Source organism: Tamandua tetradactyla, chromosome 5 (genome assembly GCF_023851605.1).
Source record: "Tamandua tetradactyla isolate mTamTet1 chromosome 5, mTamTet1.pri, whole genome shotgun sequence".
NCBI lineage: Eukaryota > Metazoa > Chordata > Mammalia > Pilosa > Myrmecophagidae > Tamandua > Tamandua tetradactyla.
Genome location: NC_135331.1, coordinates 152,978,413 through 153,000,614, shown reverse-complemented (window position 1 = coordinate 153,000,614; position 22,202 = coordinate 152,978,413). Strand labels below are relative to the sequence as shown.

Below are 22,202 nucleotides of genomic sequence, written 5' to 3'. Positions count from 1 at the left end.
TATTAAAAGTAATTTATAGATACCAACTTTCTCCATTCCCCTGTGAATTTTACAATAAAATTTCACAATGATTTAAATATGCAATCCCAAATGAAGTTATTTACAAAAACAAATTGCAAAAGAGATGTGAATTTGTCACTCTTACATTTAAAATTGCATCCTAGTATCCTGGAATGCATACCTATATTTTGTATGTATTTTAAAATTAATAAGTAACTTTAAAAGTAAAATATCAATCTATTATTCATTCGGTGCTAGGCACTGACTATAAATTTTATATTATCACACGTTGGTTGATATATGGAACTCCAAGTCTCTTAAAATTCATTTCAAAGGTAAAAAATGCTTTGATGAAATGGCATCTACCTAGTAGCTGAATACAATCACACCAAACTTCCCTATAAAATTCCTGTCACAGTAAAAAGATAAAAAAAAAAAAAGAATTACAAATGCACATCAACAGACCACCAGCCAAACATTCATTTTATTGCCAATTTCCCTGAAATATTATGTCAAAGTACTGCATCTAAAAATAAAAATATCTACTAAGCTTCAGTTTATATAACCTGAGTTCAACTCATGAAGTGGAGATGACCTGTTAAAATGTATTATCTCTCTCCTTAAAATTCAGAGACTCTTAAGGTTAGTCATACTCTAAAGGTCTTTGTATTATGATTGAAAATAAGGGAATGTGTTTGTAGAAATACAGGAAAAACCAAAGCCAGGGTTTGGTTTACAACAGTGGTAACCTAGAAATTTTCAGATAGCATGAAAACCTCTAGATTTTCCCAGCATTTGTCTTGTACTCTTCAACAGTCATGGTCAGGTTCATGTATTGACTCAACCAGGTGGTGGTGCCTTGTTGTCTGGTCAGGTAAGTGCTGGCCTGTCTATTGCTATGAGGATATTTCATGGACTTAAATCATGATCACATTGGTTGCATCCACAGCTGATTGCATTTGTAATCAGATAAGGGGGAATGTCTTCTGCAATGAGTGATGCTTAATCTAATCACTGGAAGGCTTTTTAAGGAGAATTCAGAATAGACACTTATTCTTCCTGCTTCAGCCATCCAGCCTCTCCTGACAGTTCATTGAGGACCCTCTTCAGAGCGGCCAGCTTGCGGCCTGCCCTACAGACCATGGACCCTTACATTCCCATGGCTGCCCAGTCACCTCTCCTGAGAGTTCATTGAGGATCTTCCTCAGAGCTACCAGCTTGCAGCCTGCCCTACAGACCTTGGACTCTACATCCCCAAGGTTACATAAGACACTTTTATAAATTTTATATTTATGGGTATCACCTGCTGATTCTGTTTCTCTAGAGACCCCCAACTAATACATCAACTATCCTTTTGCCACTATTTCATCAAAACAATTCATGTTGCAAACATATGTTGTTAACTACTTTTTTATGTGAATTAAAAATTCATAGAAAAAAATAGTTAAAACCCAGAGCTGCATAGATAAGATTTCTCTCTCTGCCTAGAAGAGATATTGTATTATATAACTTCATTGTATGTGGATATGTGCACATATATATCAATATCTATATTTATCTATAGGTAATTAGCTTGATAACTAGGAGCTATAAATAGATTTACACAAATAAAAGCACAGTTTTAAGCCTGGTCCCCTAAAACAAAAGAAAAATTAATTTTAAATATTGGTACCTAATAGTCCCCAAGGTGTACATGAATGCATTTTCACTCATTAAAAAGATTATCCAACATTTTAACATCTCATGGTAACACTTCGTGATACACAGCTCCTCTGGTTTAGCTTCTTGTGTAGTTGTTTTAATGTTTCAATTACCTTTTATCAGCTCTGGAAAATCAGGGCCTCCTAGTAGCCATCCGTTTTTATGTGTCCCAATCATAATATATTAAAGAAGTACCTTATAAGTTTTCTATTGATCTTCACTCACCGAGAAACACCTTTTTTTGGCACAATTTCTATTGAAAGACCTTCCTAATTTCTGTAAACCTAAACATGGATGTGAGGGTATTTTTTTCCATCAGGCGGGCTAATTGGGAAACAATCCTGTTCACACTTAGTAATTAAGATCTCCTCACTGAACTGTCAGAATATCTTTCAGTACTCTATGTCTTTTTATGTGGTACCCTCTGCCTTTATTTATACTAGCAGCTCCTAATTACTGTAAAGCATTTAATCCTAGACAGCACTAGGACATTGTTGGCTACTCAGCAACGACTTCATTGTGATGATGCAATAATGTTCTCATATATTTTTTATGTCATAGGCAACTGATTAATGGTCTTTGCCTTAATGGTGTATTGCAATCTTTAAAGCCTTTCCAAGTGATTTTGTTTATGTATCCTACTTTTAGTGCTACAAACTTTACCTGATAACTACTTCCTTTACAATAGAAGATCTCTGATTTACCATTTTATTTAAATAAACTTTAAAAACAACAATTAAAATATAACCTAGATTTTATTTTGTAAATATATTTGCCTATGAGATAAGTTTGTGTATTTTTATTGTCATTATATTTCTGTATTTAAAAACTCTATTTTTAACAATACACATGTTCTACATGAAATAGTATATGAAGTATACTTAGTAATTCTAAATAATTTCTCCTCTTCAGGTTATGGACAATATAATTAAAATTTAATAGAGAGATGGTTTTTCACAAAGAGTTGTATATATGAGATTGCTCAAGAGTATAGCAAAAATATGAAAGTTTCCATGGAGTAAATAATAAAAATCAATACTCTCTTGGTATTTAATGCCATACCTCTACACACAAGGGGTGATAATAAAAAGTGTATCAGTGTGAATGTGATATAGGCACTAATCAATCTGAATAGACTCTGGCTATAGGGCAGGTGCAGGATTGTTGAATCCACATCCCCTGATCTGCATGTGTAGTTGCTGCATCTGGGGACTTCAGAGTCTGAATTGGCTAGAGCAGCAGAACACCCTTAGAATACTCAGGACAGCAGCTTTTTAATCCATTGGTCTCAATATTTTAAATACATATTATTATGGCTTTACTGTGCCATATGAGCTAAATATGACATTTGCACATACCTCTTGAATCTACTTGATGGGAAAGATGATAATTTAAAAATCCAAAATGTGGTAAGAAAGTTTTCTCATTCTTTCCTCCATCAGAAAGAGGCAAAGGAAAATAATGAATTTCAAGTTTCTCCATCAGCATGGGAAGGGAGAGAGTTTGACAAAATGCCCAAGTTTTTTATTCATTCAAGGCAAGACACAGAGTTAGATACTATGATAAATAAGAGCACTTTCCAGTTGGGTGCATCTAGCCTAGAAGGGTCTCACAATTATAATTCAGAGGACTGGGATCTGAGGCAAGACTGTGCAGAGTATTGGGACCTGAAGTGACCCTGACAAGAGAGTTCCTGGGACTTCCTGGGGAAAGTGTCAAAAAAGTTTAGTCTTACAAGATGAGGAGAAACTAATCAGGCGATGGAAAAGCACTGGAGAGCAGGGCACAGAGTAGGAGATAATGCCAGTGCAAAGTCATACAGTTGAAAATAACAATGGCACTGCATGGGCTGGGAACAAGATGTCCAGAAATATGGAAGCATGGAATGAAAGAGAAGAAGCTCTAGTCGGGAGGAGGAGACTAGAAAGCGACATAGAGCCCAGGCCATGAAGAACTTTCAGTGTTATTTGGGGGTTACCCTGAAAGAAATGGGACACAGTAGGAGCCAGGACACATTTACATTCCAGGAAGTTTCCACCAGCTACAGTGCCGATGTTGGATGAAGTGATCAGTGACCAGGTAACTTAAGAGGTTTTTAAGCACAATCTAGGCAAGAGGTGAACTAATGATGAAGACATTTGGAATGGGTAAAATGTGACCTGTCTCAAGGGACACTCAGAAAAGATAAACTTGACTGATCTTCATATTAAGTGGCAGGGGTGGAGGGTAAGAAAAAATGAATGTGATTGTTTCCAACATTTCAGGCTCAACCAAACAAGTGGAAATCTGAGGGCCAGGTACCATAGAGAGCACAGTTTGTAGGAGCATTCATAATGTGGCATCACAGACTGGAAGAGAACTTGTTGCCAATTACTGTGCTTATCTCAACAGAAATATGTCATATAGAAATTATCAAACTCCATTGTTTACTCCTGTTTTTAAATCTAGTTGTTGAAGATACAACTTTAGAAGTTAAAGGTCAGGTTTGAATTATTAGGCACACTTCCCTGCTTCCCAGCAGAGTTTTTGATCTCTGGGTAAAAGCAATCAAATTTTGGTGGAAAATGTATAACTATTCTTTATGTTTAATTACTTAAACTGCTTTACCCAAGTCTTCACATTTACTTCACTGCTAACCATGGAAGGCTTTCAAGAGAGAAATTTTAAGGAGAAAAGAATCTTCTATTTGTCTTTTAAATGGGTAGAAAAAATGAAAGATCGAAAGAAAGGGAAACATTTTTTAATCTTTTCTGGGGTTTTGTGTGTGGTATTTTGGTTTGTTTTATTTTGCTTTTTCTTCCAAGCACCTTGATGTGCTGTCAGATCTTAAATATCCGCAATGCAAGTAATGTATTATTGTATGGCTTGTATTACAATGAGGTGTACATGCCTTCACACACATATGTGCCCACAGAATTTTTTTTAATCACTCAGAAAGACATAGACTCACCCCTTCAATCTTCCCTGACAATTTTTTCTCACTCTTGGTAACCTAAAATGGTCCAATAGAAGAGAAGATACTGTGGACTCTATATAAAACAGACAAACTATTTCTACACAGTTGAGATGAGAGAATATATGCTGCGATGATAATTGTATTGCAAAACAGAAGCTGTGGCTAATTAGTCCTCCAGCAAATTCCCAGTGTTCTTCTTTTCTCTTGAAGTTCTACTCAATAAAACCCAATTAAAATAATGCTATGAAGCCTCTACTGCAGGGTTTCAGACTATTTCTGAAACAAAGAACAGCAGCATATAAACAATGCCATTCAACCACAGTTTCTGACCTCAATACATGAATCAACAGTGAACACAAATATCTAATTTTATCATTTTACTGGGGTTGGGGGGTTCTTTCCCCCACCCCACCCCCATCTGAACTCCTCAGTTATGCTTCCTCTGGTAGACCAGTCTGCCTCCCGGACTGTCAGATTCTGGTTTTAAACTATATTTCATTCTGGTAAGAGGCACTTTTTTTTTTTTTTTAAATAGAAAAGGGCTGCTATTTTTTAGAAGCCCATTCTGTAGCTGTGAAACACATTCATTGTTCAGTTGGCAACTGCCTTGGCTTTGATTTTCCTAATTTGTGAAGTAAAATCAGAATTCAAATATGTTGACATGGTAACACTATAAAAGAACTGTCCAGAAGCAATGAATCAGAACAGACAAAAGAATACAATCTAATCAAAGTGTATCTTCACGCAAGACCCTTGCAGTCTTAAATTCTCATTGACTTCATATTTCCCTTTTTACACGCATGTTAATTGAAATTAAAGCTGCTTAGAAGGTACGACCCAGAGAGAACATCTTAAGTTGTCTCTTTGGCTTCCACATGACCTTGAAAACTGCAAAGGATCAAAATGCTATATATCTCTGATTCAAGATACATTTTTTTCATAAAAGGGAAAAATTCATTCAATTAATTCAAAATTATCTATCACATCGAGTGAAATGAGTTTATCATTACATGGATTTGGGGTTTATTTTAAATATTTTAGTTAAAATTGTTCCTTCGATAAATTGTTTAAGGACTTGGTTTTTATCATTTATCATTAATTAACCAAGTACTACTGCTACTACATTTATGTTTATCAATCTCCAGCTAGGAATCTCCAATTTGAGAAATATGTGTTCAGTCAGTCAACAAACATTCTTGAGTTGTTTGTCAGGAACTGAGATAGATGTTACAGCACCAAGATTAATCCCCATCTAAGAAGATTTAATTCAATGGGAAAAAGTGTGGCTCACAGAAACCTACAGGGCACGATTCTATGTAATTAGTGTGGTCAGAGGCACAAATTAGTAATGCATAGAAATTTAAAGATAATGACTTTATCCTGGAAGGATTAAAAAAAGGCATGCAGGGTGGTGCAAGGGTGACTGAGTGGCAGAATTTTGCCTGCCATTCCAGAGATCCAAGTTTGATTCCTGGTGCCTGCCCATGCAAAAAAAAAAAAAGGCACACAACTTCATGGAAAAGGTAGCACTTCAGTTGGTATTAAGTAATGAGTATATTTCAGTAGATTAAGATTTTTTGTAGCACCAATGTAATCCCTATAGAAGGGACTCGTGTGCCCAGCGGGAGAGGTAGGAGAGGGTAATGTATGCTTGAAGAACACTTAGCAGATCAGTTTGAAACTATGTTGGGCACATGCCGTAGAGTCATGGAAAATAAGGCCCAAGATGATTGATTTTTATTTGTTATAATATTTTAATACTGTATTTTTTAAAGCAAGAAATATAATAGTATATGCATTAGGATATCAGTTTTATAACATAATAAAAATATGTGCACAGAAAATGTACTAAAGGTAATCAAAATGGATTTTTTGACTTTTTCTTTTAATAAATGTGTACATTTTCACACATTGGACAGAATATATATGGTACTGATTTATTAAACAAACATATCTAATTATAAAATTGATATGTGTTCAATGAAGGAGCTATATTTTCAAAATATAGAAAGGCAAGTACACACACACATATATACACAAAATTCACTACTGACTCAACCATCTGAAGATAATTATTTAATTTTTTTTATTTTCTACTAATTTATAGGTATACATTAAAAATTATTCTACTGTACATTTCTTTCAATGTATATATGTGATAAATGCATCCCAATATCCCAAGATTCCTTGTTAAATAAGATTGGGGACTAAGAACACCTGAAAAATCTCGATAGAAACTCCAAAAATGGTAGCATAAAAAATAGCAAAATGTTTTAAAAATATGGCTGATCTTGCAGGAAGAAAAGAAAAACTCCCAAGAAAGAAACAAAGAATATTCAACAAATGTTGGTTTCAGTAGTGGGTACCAAAATTTTAACAAAGTCTCTATTTTTGTACATTGTTTCCAATTTTCTCACCATTGATTAAATTACCTTTACATTCTGTGTACATCTTTATACATATATTTGATCATTTCCTTTGGAAAACTTCCTAGAAATGTTCATTCAAATAGCATACATGCTTTAGAGTCGTTAGCTACTATTATCAAATTTCTGTTCAAAAAATTTGGTTAACCAATTTACATTCTAATAGCAAGAATTACACTTTAGCACCACTAACCATGTCAAATATACATATATAAAACATACCTATATACCTCCCAAGTATCCTATGAGGTTTCTATCATCACTTCCAGGTATAGGAGTAAAAGCCATGATTTCAGAGTTAAAGTTACTGGGCTACTTTGCAAAGTTAACAACTAGCATAACAGAAATTTGAGTCCACAGTTTACCTGATTTCCAAAATGAATTACTTCAATTATACTGCCTCTAATGCCACAATGAAGGTAACAACTGTTTCTTTGCTTCTCCTTACTAGCCTTTAACATTCTTTTGACTCTTTGCCAGTCTACAGGGGAAAATGATACCTCATTTGAACATTTATTTTAAGTTTACTGGCCATTTGCATTTCCACATTTGCAAACTGCTTATTCATGAACAGTGAGAGTGTCTGTCTTTTTCTTTTTTCCTTTGTAAGGGCTTTGAAGAAGTGCAGTTCCCAATATTTTTGCAATTATATTAAGAGAATTTTCCCACTAGGCTATTAATGTTTTCTTTGACCATTATTTTTTCCATACAAATATGTTTAATTTTTTATGTTTTGGATTTTATCAGTTATCTTCTCTACATATTTTGACTCTGAGACATATTAATAGAAGTGCATTGTCCTTTGAATTTTATATAACTTTTATATTCATGATCTACTTTTAGAAACATAGAGAGAAAAAATTGGGATAAGTGTGATGTTCTATGGTTATTAATGTGCTTTTCTTTTTAATCTTTGACATTTTCCTTTGGATCACTACATGCTCTTTGCCCTAGTCTGTCCTTCTGCCTGAAGAAGATTAGGATTTGTCACAGAAGGAATCAAAGAGAAGGATTCCACTTCTGACATTTAGAAATATGATTTGGAAGCAAGTCAATAACCTTCAGAGCCAGGCTAATGTCAAATTCCTTTATCTCTCCGTTTAGCATATCGAGAGCTAGGATGTGTGGGCTAAACCACACAGGTTCAAGCAGAAAAAGAAAGCAGGGAAGCCGATTTTCTGACTCCGGGGAAATTAGATGATGAACAGACGGGAAGCAGTGGCCAGAAAAATGGCTAACGGACAGATTTCCTGATGTCTCCATTCTGGCATTGTTTTCTAGGGAGAGCCATTTACCTGAGGGTAGGTCACAATAGCTAGGACGCTACCCATTTGGAATTCTAAGGCTTCTGTTACCAATTACCTGGCTCCAGACTCTTCAGGGTAAATTTGGTACTTGTAATGTCTGACAGAAGTAAGCACTTAAGGTTTAGTTCTCCAGAGGAACTCTTATTCCCCATATTATATTTGCAGATGTAAGTGATGGGTTTGCTGGAATCCCTAAACCAGAGTAAGGAGGCCACTGAAGAGATCACTCTGAGATTAATGACAGTCACGCACAGACGTCACATGAGATTGTCCCAGGGCCACTTCCAGAACAGAAAAAACAGCAAACTTAAACATCAGAGGCCAGGGACATGACAAATCAAGCATAGGACCCCACCTCCCCCTAGCCAGTGCACCTTCCAGGACTGTCATGAAGCCAGGGGCCTCCGCTCCCCCCACCCCATCCCACAGAACTAAGCTCAAGTGGAATTTGAAAGTTCTGAATTTCTGCCTCATCTTTAGAAATACACATACACACAAAATTCTCAACCATTTTTCTCAAAACCCCTTTCTTTTGAGTAGAGATATGAATGAAGCTAATCTGGATAGGACTAAGGTAAATCAGAATATAGGGTAAAGGATGATATGGTATGTGTATATATATATATATATATATATTTGTCATGGGCAGACACTGGGAAATGAACCCAGGTCTCTGGCATGGCAGGCAAGAACTCTGCCTGCTAAGCCACCGTGGCCTACTCTGGTCTATATTTTAAAACTTCAACTTCTGGTGAGACAAAGGGAGAGAGGTCTATTTGGTGCAGAGTTTATATTTTGGGTAATGCATAATAATCCCATGAGGAAAAAGTGGTGCCTGCAAAATTGCTTGTGATGAAATAATATGGGCCAAGATCTTGGCATTATAATTAATGGACAATGGAAACAATCTCTTTAACTTATTTTAGGAATGAACTTCTGATCATTCCAATTGCTTCTGCCATCCTTCCAGGCCATTCTAATTGACTCACCAGGAGGGAGTCTCTTGTCTCTGCCACCACAAGCTTCATATTAGGATTCAAAACACATAGAAGCAATAATGTGGAGTTTTTCTAACTCCCATTGATCCAAAATTACTTTTTACAGAATATGAGTAATGGCTTGAACTTTTCGTGCAATTTAATGGTAGTAATTTTATACCTCTTGCTTTACACTGTCAAGTCCTAAAGGGTAGCATTGTCTTCGGGACCAAACAGCTTTTTTTGTACCCGAAGTCCCAGCAGCTGGACTTATCATTTCTGTGGGCAAAGGCACAAACTCCTTGAAGGAGATTTATTGATTGAAAGGATGATTCACCAGTTCCCTCATATAAAAGGTTTTCTCAACAACTGTACAGAACAGTTTCACAGACCAACAGCCTACATTTTATATGCCGAGCTGTGACTTAAATAGCTCATTTTGATTCTGCAAGTTTATTCTCTTGTTTCCTTTTGTAGTATTGAAAAGATGGCAGTAAAAAGTAAGAACATCAAAAATAAAAAGAAACCTATTTAATATTAATAATATATTTTGATCAAGGGAGAATCAAAATAAATTCTAATTTTTTATTCAGTATTACACAGTTCAGATATCAAAGCCAAATTTCCTGGTCTCAGTTTGTTCCTATAATACGAACCTCTGTTGTGTTGATATCCAGGCAGTACTGGATTTTCCTCCCCAGTGATTCTAAGCCATGAATTCAATCGATTGTTTTATCTTAAGCTTATTTAATTTATTCAGTAAAGTGATGTTAATTCTGAACTACTTCTCTAAGAAGATAAAACACTATTAATTTTGAATGTAATAAAACAGAAACTTCATTAAATATTTAGGCATAAATAGACACTTAAATAGTCAATAAAGAATTACAGTAGTTGCTCTGAAGTAATTAAATTTTTAGCACAGTATGCATGTCAATCATGCACATATTTGATAAGCTATCCAAATAGCCATCCAAATGGTTAACTAACTTATATTCTTTAAAAAAATGCCATCTATGGTATACCGAAGTATAGCTCCCCCTATTGTAAAATGAAAAATTAACCAGTACATTTCAGACTGGAATTTTAGATTGGTTAGTTAAATGGTTTCCATCTCCACTAAAAGATCATAGGTACTGCTTTTCTTCAACATACTGTTATTATTCCATATCAGTGTAACTTTATTACTTTAGAAAAAATGCTGGCAGGAAATCTAAACTAAATATAGAGTTATCAGTAGGTTTTAAAAGACACAATTTTATTTTGTGTCATGGTAAAGTTCTTTTGGTTTGGCTTGTTTTAAGAAGTTGAACAGAATTCTTTCTTCGAAGGAGAACAGCTTTTGTTTAGGGAGCCATTCTGATAATCTCCTTAGGGAAAAGGGAGAAACTGAGAAACAAGGGACATAGATCAGCACACAGCAGGCAACAAAGAGGTACAGAACTTTCCATCATGAGGAAAAGGTGAGAACAAAAAGAAATGAAGAGAGCAGCATGGTGAGAAGCTGGAGTCCTGTGTAAATCCCTCCGTTATCCGAAAACCTTAGGTAAAGTCTTCAATATATACGAATGCCTTGTGAATGTAGTTTTGTTTTGTTTTCTGCTGGGACTTGAGGAACAGCTCATCACCTAACATCATTAAGCAATGTAAATAAAACATGAGACAAGTGGAAGTATGATCTCTAACTTAATTCAGTTTAGTTCTGAGCTGACATAACAAAAACACAAAACAAACAAAAAATTGATACAGCATTGTATTTCCATAAGACATAAAGACATAGAACAGTTGTTCAAGCAAGCTTATCCAGATCTTAAAAGGCAAAGAACTCCCAAGCCAAAATCTGGGCTGTACTGAATTTAAGAAGTAAATAAAATGTATAACAAGTTCTTTCAAATAGAGATTCTGCCAAAAGTTTAACTGAATAGATAAAAGTAATATATACTTGAGAATTTGCATTTACTTATAGAAATTTATTAATAAAGTCCCTTGTAAGGCTTTTATATTTGAGGCTTTCATCTTCTTTTCCATATCTATCCGATTAGAAAATAATTTCTCTGAAAGACTAAGATAAAATATAATTCAGTATAGGTCAAATTCTCAGGAATTTTGAATATTTATATATTAAATTAAGAATAGGTTACTATTTAGCTAATTGCATGTCATATGATTAGCAGATTGCATGTCATATTATTGGTATTCTTTATACCATAGAATACCTTAATTTAAAATAAACAATATTATGAACCAACGAGGGACAATTTTGACTAAACATTAGAAACACAATGGATCATGAGATCAATGGGATAGTCCTACAAATACATTAGCAACAAGTTAGGAATTAAAGAACTTTAAGAGTTCATCTTTATTTCTACTATTCAATAGGCACCATGTAACCATTTTAGAATTATAGACTGTATGAGTAAATCTTTAAAAAGTTTAAAGAAATGCTTCCTTCTATTAAAGTAGCTTGTAACATGACAGGATTTGGGCTGGGTGGGGGAGGATTAGGAACTAGTGGAAAGAATCAGGATTAGAGATAACACCAAATCATAATTAAAATAAAATATGGAAACAAATTTCATGTGAAGCAGTTTATTTGAATTATAACTAATATTTATACATGTAATATGTATAAATATTCTATAAAAAAAGAATATAATATAAAAAAACTTTAAACTGTTTCACCAAAGTAACCCAAAGGTGACTTACTCTCTGATCAAATCATGCTATTAACAGTGAAATTAATGAAGGACTTAAGACAGAGGTATAAGGAAAAATAGAGCACTGGAGAAACAGGGTGGCAGTGACAGGAGTCAGAGGAGGTGACCTGGAGAAGTTTAGAGAATCTTCCATAGGGAAGATTCAGAGTCAGAGGAGAGAATTAGAGACTGGTAAGGGTAAAGCCAGGGGGTGGGCCATGGTGGCTCAGCAGGCAGAGTTCTTGCCTCCCATGCCAGAGACCGGGGTTCAATTCCTGCTGCCTGCCCATGTTAAATAAAAGGAAAAAAAAAAAAAGAGAGAGAGAGAGAGAGAGTAAAGCTGGGAAGCTTGGGAGGTCCAACAAAGATTCTGGGAAAGCAGGTGACTGTTTCTGCTTTTTCTCTAACTCTACCCCTCCTCTCAGGCATTTTACTACTTGCTAAATCTTTCCTACACCATGGTTCAGTGTTCAATAATGGCAGATAAATTGTGTGTTTATATAATCACTATGCATAGCACTTTGGAAATAAACAACACAAAAAAATCAGAGTGTAAGTTAGGTTAAATAAGTTTGCATTAAAAAGATGTGCTGTGAATGATGTCTCTGCTTCAGTGTCTCACTTTGGAAAAGAGAGGTGATAATAGAGCCGTGAGACTCAAAAGGCTTTTACAAAGGTAAAGCAATTTTACCTTTGTAAAATTGGTTAAATAGCGAACAAAGAGTCTTTCTTGAAAGACTGGCCTTATGATTGTCAACTGGAGGAATAACATAACTAGCAGAACCCAAAATCATATTATTTAGCTTGTTGCTATAGTTCATGTTTTTATCATGGCAACCAATGCATGGATTTTTAAGTATATGAGTGTTTATCCAATATAGCCAATCCCTATTTCACTTCAGACTTTTATAGCATTAATGAATGTTCAAAAAAGGTCATATATAAACAATTTTACAAACTATCCACTCCAAAGATAGATTAGTTGTTAAAATTTTTAATTCCATGCTTATTTCTCAAACTGTCTTTTCTTGCAGATATGCATAGAGGCGATGAAAATTCTCTTTAATCTTTATCAAAGCAAAGCATAATTAACAACACAAATTTCCTGATCTTTGTAAAAGGTCACATTATTGATTCTAAATCCAGATATAAATAATTTTCTGTTTGGAGTACCCCAAGATGCCCTTCATAGTTTATCTTTTTCTACTGAAAGTGAATTAAAAGAGAAACATGAACTCACTTGGAATCTGATGAGGTCTGGTCTTTTTAAATTCTTTCACTCTTTTTAAATAAGTATTTCTAAAATGTTATAAAAGGCAATAGTCAGAAGTTCATAATAAATACATAGCCTTTTTGATGATTAAAAAAAGTCCCAAACTGCATTTGGGGTTTTATCAATTTTAATTGAGTCAAAGCCTTGAAAAACCAAATCTGGCCTAAAACTACTCTCAGTCCCCTACTATTCTCAGTCCCCTATATCTTCTAACCTCACATTCAATTCTTCCGCTTCCATATTCCTCTGAAAACACACTGAGCATACACATAAATGTATTCTGCACTGAGAGTAACATTGTACAACGATACAAGAAGAATACAGATTATCTAAATTATGAAAAGGCCAACAGCATTGAAGTTTCATTCATTCGTTTGTTCTTTCAATAGACCATAAAAATATCCAACTGTACTGAGCAGCATGCTAGACATTGGAGATAAAATGAAGTGAAAGAAAGAAATGATTATAGCTAAATGTTATGATGGAGATGCATCAAGTGTAAAGAGAGCAGAGCATCTGACCCAGTGGAGAGGAGTGGAGAGGAGAAGGGAGGAGACAAAGGGAGCTATAGTAAAGGTTTCATAGAGAAAGTGACTTTTAAACTAGGAGCTGCATAAGAAATATGTTCGCCAAGTGAAGACAAAAGAAAGAGGTTTGTAGGTAAGAGGATGAGCAGGTGAAGATTGGAAGCCAAGAGAAAATACAGCTCTTTAACCCAAAGGGAGGTACAGAAGGGGCGAGACAAGCCTGAAGAAATAGACGTATCATCCTAATGGCAATAGAAAGCCACTAAAGGGTTTAAATAAGAAGATCGATATAATACGATATTCTTTTAATAACATATTATGACTTTTTACAGAGAATAGATGTGAGAGCATGCTGCTGGACATGTGTGAAAACGAGGCTGTTTCAGGAATCCAGGTGAGACCTGATGGTAGTTGCACTGAGATTATGATACTTAAGGTGAAGAAAAGTGAATGATACACTGGTTATTTAGAACCTAGAATGGCCACGAAATAGTATCATCTGTGTATAATGAATTGTGGAAAGGGTGGTAATTGAGGGAAAATGTGGAATAAAAGATGGCTGGCAGAAATTTGATATCGATAGCTATGTGGACATTGGTTCCATTCATTGAGAGTAAACTTTCAGATGACAGTAAAACTCTGTGTGTGTGTGTGTGTGTGTGTGTGTGTGTGTGTGTGTGTAGGTTATGGGGGTGAGATCATGATTTCAATTTTAGATATTTTGGATTTGAGGGACCAACAAATTCTCAGGCTGAAATGATGAAAAGGTAGTTTGATATCCATATCAAGGGATTAGAAAAGAGGTTGAGTAGGTCATCAGTACATGAATGTATAACTGCAGTCTTGAGAAAAGACATAATCACCCAGGAAATGTAAGGTGATAAAAGAACAGAGCTTGGTACAGAAGTTCGCGGAAGCTCCAGCATTTAATGATTATGTAGAGAGGTCGGAAGAAAAGAACAGAATGGTGCCATAGAACCAGAGAGTGCTTTCAGAAGAAGGGAGTTAAACAAGGATTAGAATTTCCCTTTGGATTTAGTAATTAGAAGGTTGCTACTGCCTAATTAAATTATGGTAACTACAATGGGGAAATATTAAGCAGTAAGAATGGCGGAAGTGAGAATGAACATGGAACATTGATTGATAAGCAGAATGATGTCATTGAAAATGCCTACACCAAAAATTTATAAAAATGGACCTGACTCCTAAGGAATATCAGCAACACCCAACACATGAGAAAATGAAGAAAAGTGAAAAAATGCTTGCAGAAGAGAAATTTCAAGAGATGCCTTATAATACAGTGAGGTAGGGTTTTGAAAGCTCTAACTTGCGGTGATCTTTTTGGTCATTATTGCTTTTAGTGGCCCTACATTCTGGATTGTCTTTTCTTACTTTCTAGGCAGCTCGAATCTCAGAAAAATAGATTGGGTATGATGATTATGATCACAGCATGGTTGTAGTACCTCAAGGGACATCTTAGCACTACCTCCTAGAACTATAGAACTATTTCCCACTTTGGGAAAGGTGAAAAGCAGTTGTACATCAAATACATGAGTAGGAGACTCAGATCTCTACTATGTACAAAACTTCACATGCCAGGGAATTCTTAGGGGAAATCATGCAGCACTAGCAGTCGCCTATGTCTCTAGGCTTCGATACCAATAAGAATGCTACCACTGCTTATCTGAGTGGGGTGAGAGACACAATTGGCAGCTTGCAATTCTAACTCTGTATACATCACAGTAAAAACCTCCAATTAGAACACAAGGGATCTACTCCAGAAGAACAGACAGCAAAGCAGCCAAGGACATTTTGAATAATTAGAATAATTAGTTGCAGCAGTCTGTCTTCTTTTGGTTGACAGTTGCACTACATCATACAGCACTATTTTAATTTTTGTGGGAAATATAACCAGAAGCACAACAACCAAACGCCTTATTTCAATTTTTAAAGACATCTAAAGAGTATTCTTTCAGGAAAAGTAATCTTTCTCCTGGTGAAGTGAATGGTTAACTTTAGTCTCAATGGCAGTCATAGGCAAGGTTTCCTCAAGGGTATCTTTGTAAGCTGTTAGGGTTTTGAAAAAGTTGCTGCTTCCAGGCCCCTGCAAAGCTCTGTAAAAAAAAAAACTATTAGACACTGCTCCAGACCTCTTGGCCATAAGGGAGAGCATTCCTAGTAGACCTATGATTAGCACTGGTTCCTTACTGCCATGGACACTCCCAGATACAAGGACAGTTTAACCTCTGCTGAGGAGAGGCATCAGATCAGACTTCTGGAAGGAGTTTGGCGTGGCCTTATTAGTTCTATCAGGACCTGACCTTCTCACTGGAAACATGATATTCTGCATGACAACACAAGGAAACAAATCCTCTTGTTTAACCCACGGCACTACATTGTTGACAACATCACAAGGCTCGTTCTGCTCCTTGCTTCCCTTTTACATGAAGTGAATGTCAAACCCTGAAAGGAACTGATAATAATAAAGGCAAGCCAAATTTAGAGGATGAAATTTGTTTTAAGACATTCCACTACTCAATCAATGAACTCCTCTGTACTCCATAAGGCTCAAAGAAATGGGGTTTGGGAGATTACTGCAGAAGAAGAAGGCAAGTATAGTGGGTGATATAAAAGGATTTTATTAAAACTGAAAAAATAACTGAAGATATGTGGTATGATGGAAAAGGTACTGGACTCAAGATCAAGACTCATAGGAACCAAAAAATCAAGGCTCTATCTATGTGACCATTGGAAAGTCATTTAATCTCCTTAGATTTTTATTTCTTCATAAATAAAAATAAAAAGTCTAGACTAAATTATAGCCATAATATTGCATCCTTTTCAAAAGGATAATATATTATTCTGAGCTTTCATAGCTATGTGATTTATAATGTGTTGTTTATAATATGTTTGTGGGATTCTATTTCCCCTGAATGAAAAGAAAAAAAAAATCTTCTTACAACAAAAAAATTGAGATGACAAGCAATTATACAACTATGGCAATTAATTGCACTAGAAAATTAAAAGCTTTTATTCTGCATATTTTAGACCATTAGACAGAATAACAATCTGTCATCTATCTGTGTCTGTCCTATCATTTAGATATAGAAACATTCCTAGCACTTATTTTACATTCTGGGAACCAAATTACATTGCAGAAAATTAAATAATCTTTATCCCTAGCTAAAAGGCATATATTATCAGACTGTCTTTAGAGTCTGGTATGCTAAACTAAGAATGTGAAGGTCCATTTAGAAGTCCTTCCTTCCCCGAAGACTCCTTGTTCAAATTTGACCCCAGAAGAAAGGGGCCAATGGAGGATTTGAAATGGTGAAGAACCCTCAGGCTGCAAGGAAATGGGGGGATGGTGGGTTGCTTTAGAGATAAGGTCTCCTAGACAAAATTTGAGGCATAATGGCAAAGGGTGGAAATAGTTCTTTGTCCAGCCAAGATCGTTTGTGATTGGGAATTTAGTGACAGCAGCACAAGAGCTCCAGTTTCTAACCTATGATATTATACTTTTGCACTTTTGTTCCCAACTCTAATAGCAAATAAAAATGCATATCTGCCCTGAAACCCAAACTTGCTGAATCATACATTACATTTTTAATGTTTCAGTGAAATTCCTTCAGAAATGTTGAAACTGATACACAAAGGAATAAAGGAATACAAAGAAATCAGTTAATGGTGCTGGTGACAGCTAGCCCAGCTGGAAGTCTGAAAACTTAGGCATGAGCTGAGGCAGAGGAAAAAATGAAAACTCAGGAGAGAGGGTGCTGGAGAGTTGATTGCTTATTGACTTTCCACTTGGGCTTTTCACTATAACCCCTTCCTTGCTTTTACTTTTGAAATCTTTAAAGGGAAGATTACCTAATAGGAAATAAGTGAAAATCCAGGTTTGAGATAAATAGCTCCAAGTGAGACTAGAGTAAAAGTTATTCTAGGGATCTGATTCGAGATGTGAAATGTGTCAGGGTTATGAAAGAGGAATGTGAAAAAGTTTCAGTGTAATTGAAGTCTTTGGAGATGGCTGGAGCTCTGGAGAGAAATACTGAAAAACAGAAAGATGAGGCCATTTTGCAAGGGGTTATTTATTTACCCATTAGACTGAATATTATTTTGGGGTGTGAAGGAACAAGATCAATATTTTATAAGTGGTAATTGAATTTGTGTTGTATTTGTGTTGAAAGGTAACAAGTATCAGTGAGAATGTTGGATTGGAGAGGGGAGAAACTGGAAGAGATGAGTTAGGGAGCTAGTGTAGCAATCAACTACAATACTACATCCCTCTACATCTACCACAATACTACATCCCTCAACTAGCAGTCTAGTCAAGGGATGGAGAGAGGATGGAATCAAAGCAGTGATGATAATGATGGAGAGGAAGGTCTGATTGGAGAGAGATTTGAAAGATAACATTAATTAGATTTAGTGGAAGATTGAGGGTGAGGGTGGTAAAGTTGCGAAGGAAGCCTCAGAATATAGGAGCTTGGTAGCTTGGGTTGATGGTAATTCTATTAACTCTTAGGAAATACACAAAATAATTTAATTTGATTTTCACCAGGCCCAGTCCATCCACAAGATATCCAGATGGAAGCAGTCTCCTCATAAGTTCGAAGCTCAGGAGAGATTGGAGGTTATAAAATTTGGGGTTTATCATTGATCACCTATAGATATCTGTTACCACAAATGCTCTAGCTTTCTGAAATTGTGTCTTCTTCCTTCTTCTAGCCTCTTTAACACCCAGAATTAACCAAAAGCCCTCTGGGATGAAGTTGTGTTGGAAAATGGCTTCAGGACAGAAACTCTAACACAGCCATAAGTCCAAACCTTAATAAGAAACATCCCCCATATTAGAAAAAGAAAGAAAACATAAAATCTTTCCAAAATTGAAGTTTTTTTTAATTAAAATGATTATTAACATTCTGTCAGGTCACATTAAGACTTAACTGTGGTAGATATTTGAAAATTCTCCAAAATTCTTATATAAAAAATTACCTGCCAAATACGTCCAATTTAAATTATTTTAGACATCTTTTATTCACACAATTTAAGGACTATGATGTATCTTCTCACGCCTTAATTTAAAAAACAAAACAAAACTTCTTCCACTTGAGGAGGTGTGAATTCAGCATGATAACCTGATGTCCTGTTCCATTGCTAAAAATAGTATCTTATCTGTATTTAACTTTGTGTGTTGTCTACCACAATAAAATATTTGAGATGCCCTTCTGAGCAGGTCTTTCTGTAACAGTGATGGGTAATGATCTCAAATGAGCATTTTTCTAGGCAGTTTTGCAAAATCATGAATGCATTTTACATAAACTGGTAAACAGCTTAAAGAAAGCTGATAGTACTCATGTGCACCTCAAGACATATGTTACAATAAATACAAAGAATTAATTTAAAGGCCTATTGACTTAGTTAATGAAATTGTAAAACTAAAATTTAAATCCCATTTAATCTTCTTTCTTTGGCCCAAATAAGAATTTTCAGAAAAGACCACTGCAAACATTTAATGAAATAGTCTTAGCTTTTATAAAGATAATGATGATTATCTTTAATTTCTCTCTTTTCCTTACCTGTCTTCCTCCAACATTCATCAGCAAAGTCAATGAAAACATATTCCAAACCCGTTCTCTTTCTTTATATAACCTCTTAGTCCACCCAAGTGCAAGTAATTGTCATTCCTCAACTGGAGCCTCAAGTCGCTTCCTCTTTTCTTCTCCTTTTGCCCATCCCTTAGATTCTCCATTCAGAATAAACTTTTGAAACTTAAAACCAGACAGGCTGTATCCCTATTTAAAACCCTCCCAAATCCTTCATTATGCATAAAACAAAGTCTGAACACTTTATACAGCTCAAGTCTCTCATAATCTTGCAATTGTCTATGACTCCAACTGAAATTCTTCCTCTCCCTACTAGCCTGAGCATTACAAACATTCTGGGCTTATTCTGATTCCTCAGACATGCCAACCTTATTCCCATCTTAAGGTCCGAACATCAACTCTTCTTTCTACTTTGACTCTTGTTCCCATCATATTTGTTTATGTTATGTTCCAGATCTTCCAGTTTAAACAGAGAAAACTTCACATCACGCAGCCCCAACAACTCCCTCATTACTGTGACTCTCTCTCCTGCCATCATATATACATATAATATATATAATATATATTTATGTATATATAACATTTATACATATATAAATCCATATTTGAGATAAATAGCTCCAGGTGAGAATAGGGTAAAAGTTATTCTAGGGACCTGCTTCGAGATGTAAGATGTGTCAGGGTTGTGAAAGAGGAATGTGAAAAAGTTTAAGTGTAATTGAAGTCTTTGGAGATGGTTGGAGCTCTGGAGGGAACAAACATATATATATATATATTTGTTTTTGGTGCATAGTCCAGGAATCAAACCCAGGTCACCCGCATGGAAGGCAAGCGTTTCACCACTGAACCACCCTTGGACCTTGGCATCATATTTTAATTCTCTTCATAATACTAATATGCTCTCAAACTCAGATAATCTATTTGCTTGTTTGTTTATTGAGTGTCTTATTCTATGCAAGATTAGAGTGCAGGACTCTCGTGTTCACAAGAGAAAGGATCACACATTGGGGAAGCACAATCAAATGGTTGTTGGCATCAAATGGGAGAGGTTTGAAGCATTGATTATCCAATTTATTCACTGTGTCACCTCTGGAAAGTTATTAAAAACTTACTTTGCCTCATTTGCCCACATGGAAAATAGTAGTAAAAATAGTGCATATCCCATAAAGTTCTTGTGACTATTAAATGAGTTCATCAGGGACTGAGGGACTGGTGCATTTTAGGCATGTAAGAAATTCCATCTTGTTCCCTCTTGGATTTCAACACCTGGAATAGTACTTGTTAGAAGAGGAAACTTATTGGGGGAAAAAAAGATATAGAGCAGATTGGTGTTTATTGGTTTGCTTTTCTTTTACAAAGAATATGTTATTTATTTTATTTCAACCCTAAGATACAATTATATAACCAAGTTGTAACTTGTTATTGTTTTTTAAAATCATAATCTGACTCTTCATGGATGTGGTATTAGTTTACTCTGGAGCTTTAGTGGTCTTTCCTATAAAATGGAGCTATGAGTCTCTGACCTTTAGCACTCCAAAGAAAATGTAAGGTTAAAGAGAAATGAAAGATAGCAATAATTTACCACTTGTTTGTTAATTTAGCTGCTTTCTCTGTGTAACCCTACAGCTGCAATACAAAGCAACTTCAATTGTAAACTGGGACTAATATAAATTATAGTTAATTAAATGTACCAGGTAGACTTGAAAGATGACAAAATTACCCAAATTGGGAATGGCCAGGTCAGGCAGAACTGGTATGTCTGCTCTTCGAAATAATGTGCACTTTTATGTGGCTAAAACAATTGATAAAATATGATTGCTAAAACCACTAGTGCCTCAATTTCCCACTCTCTTCACAGTCATCTGTTCTCATGACCTGCTCTTGGAAAAGGAATTTGTAGAAATTTCTTTCTCACAAAGGGCCACTTATTTGGATAGATTAAATTTTATATTGCCTAAAGCCCCCAAATATTCCTGGTTTCCTGGTCTGAGATATTCTGTGCCCCTTTAGGATAATTTATCTCAGAAACCACTGGCTATTAATTTGGTTTCAAGTTGGAAACCCTGCTGCTTCCTCAGGCTTGGGGTTAGAATAAAACATGATCTTATCCTCTCCTTAGGAAGAAGATGGAATCTAATATAATATTTTCCTTTTTATGTATCTTGAACTTTAATTCTATGGTGTATAAAGAATGCTTTTAAGATGTGTTATACTTTCATTAGGTTTGCTTTCATTCTGAGCTTTGTATATGTGTGTTCATTCATTTATTTCATTGAAAGAAGGAAGAAAAATATTCTTCCTTATACCTGTCTTGTAATAGTTTTTATTATAATAGTTTTATTATTCTCATTTAACCCAAAGGCAAAACCAAATGTCAGAAAGGTTAAATACAAAATCACTCAGCTTGTCCCTGACAGAGCAGGAATTTTAACTTGTCAGATGCAGCCAATCCCACAGCTACTACTCTTTCCAACAACAGCCCACTGGTTCTCAAGAACTGCAGAGAAGATGGAAAAACTGAATCAAATATCATCCATGACCTTAAAGAATTTACCACTTGGTGATGGAAAAAGCAATCTAACACATAAGTAGTGAGGTCAACCCCTCACTGCCCTCATCCTTATTCTAAAGCCCAGCTGCATTTATTGCTGGGATTCATGCATGTCTGGGAGTGTCTGTGCACTGCCCCAAAGGAAGCCCACATGCAGGAAGAGCTGAGTGGCTGGA

At 35.5% G+C, this 22,202-nt stretch overlaps 1 long non-coding RNA gene across 1 annotated transcript; it reads left to right on the top strand.

The window, feature by feature from the left end:
• Window positions 1–8,412: 8,412 nt before the first annotated feature.
• On the top strand, window positions 8,413–18,863 carry LOC143682820 (uncharacterized). The gene is made up of 4 exons (XR_013175301.1): window positions 8,413–8,465; window positions 14,199–14,260; window positions 18,431–18,502; window positions 18,598–18,863. It is a non-coding gene; the product is annotated as an uncharacterized LOC143682820 (long non-coding RNA).
• Window positions 18,864–22,202: the final 3,339 nt, after the last annotated feature.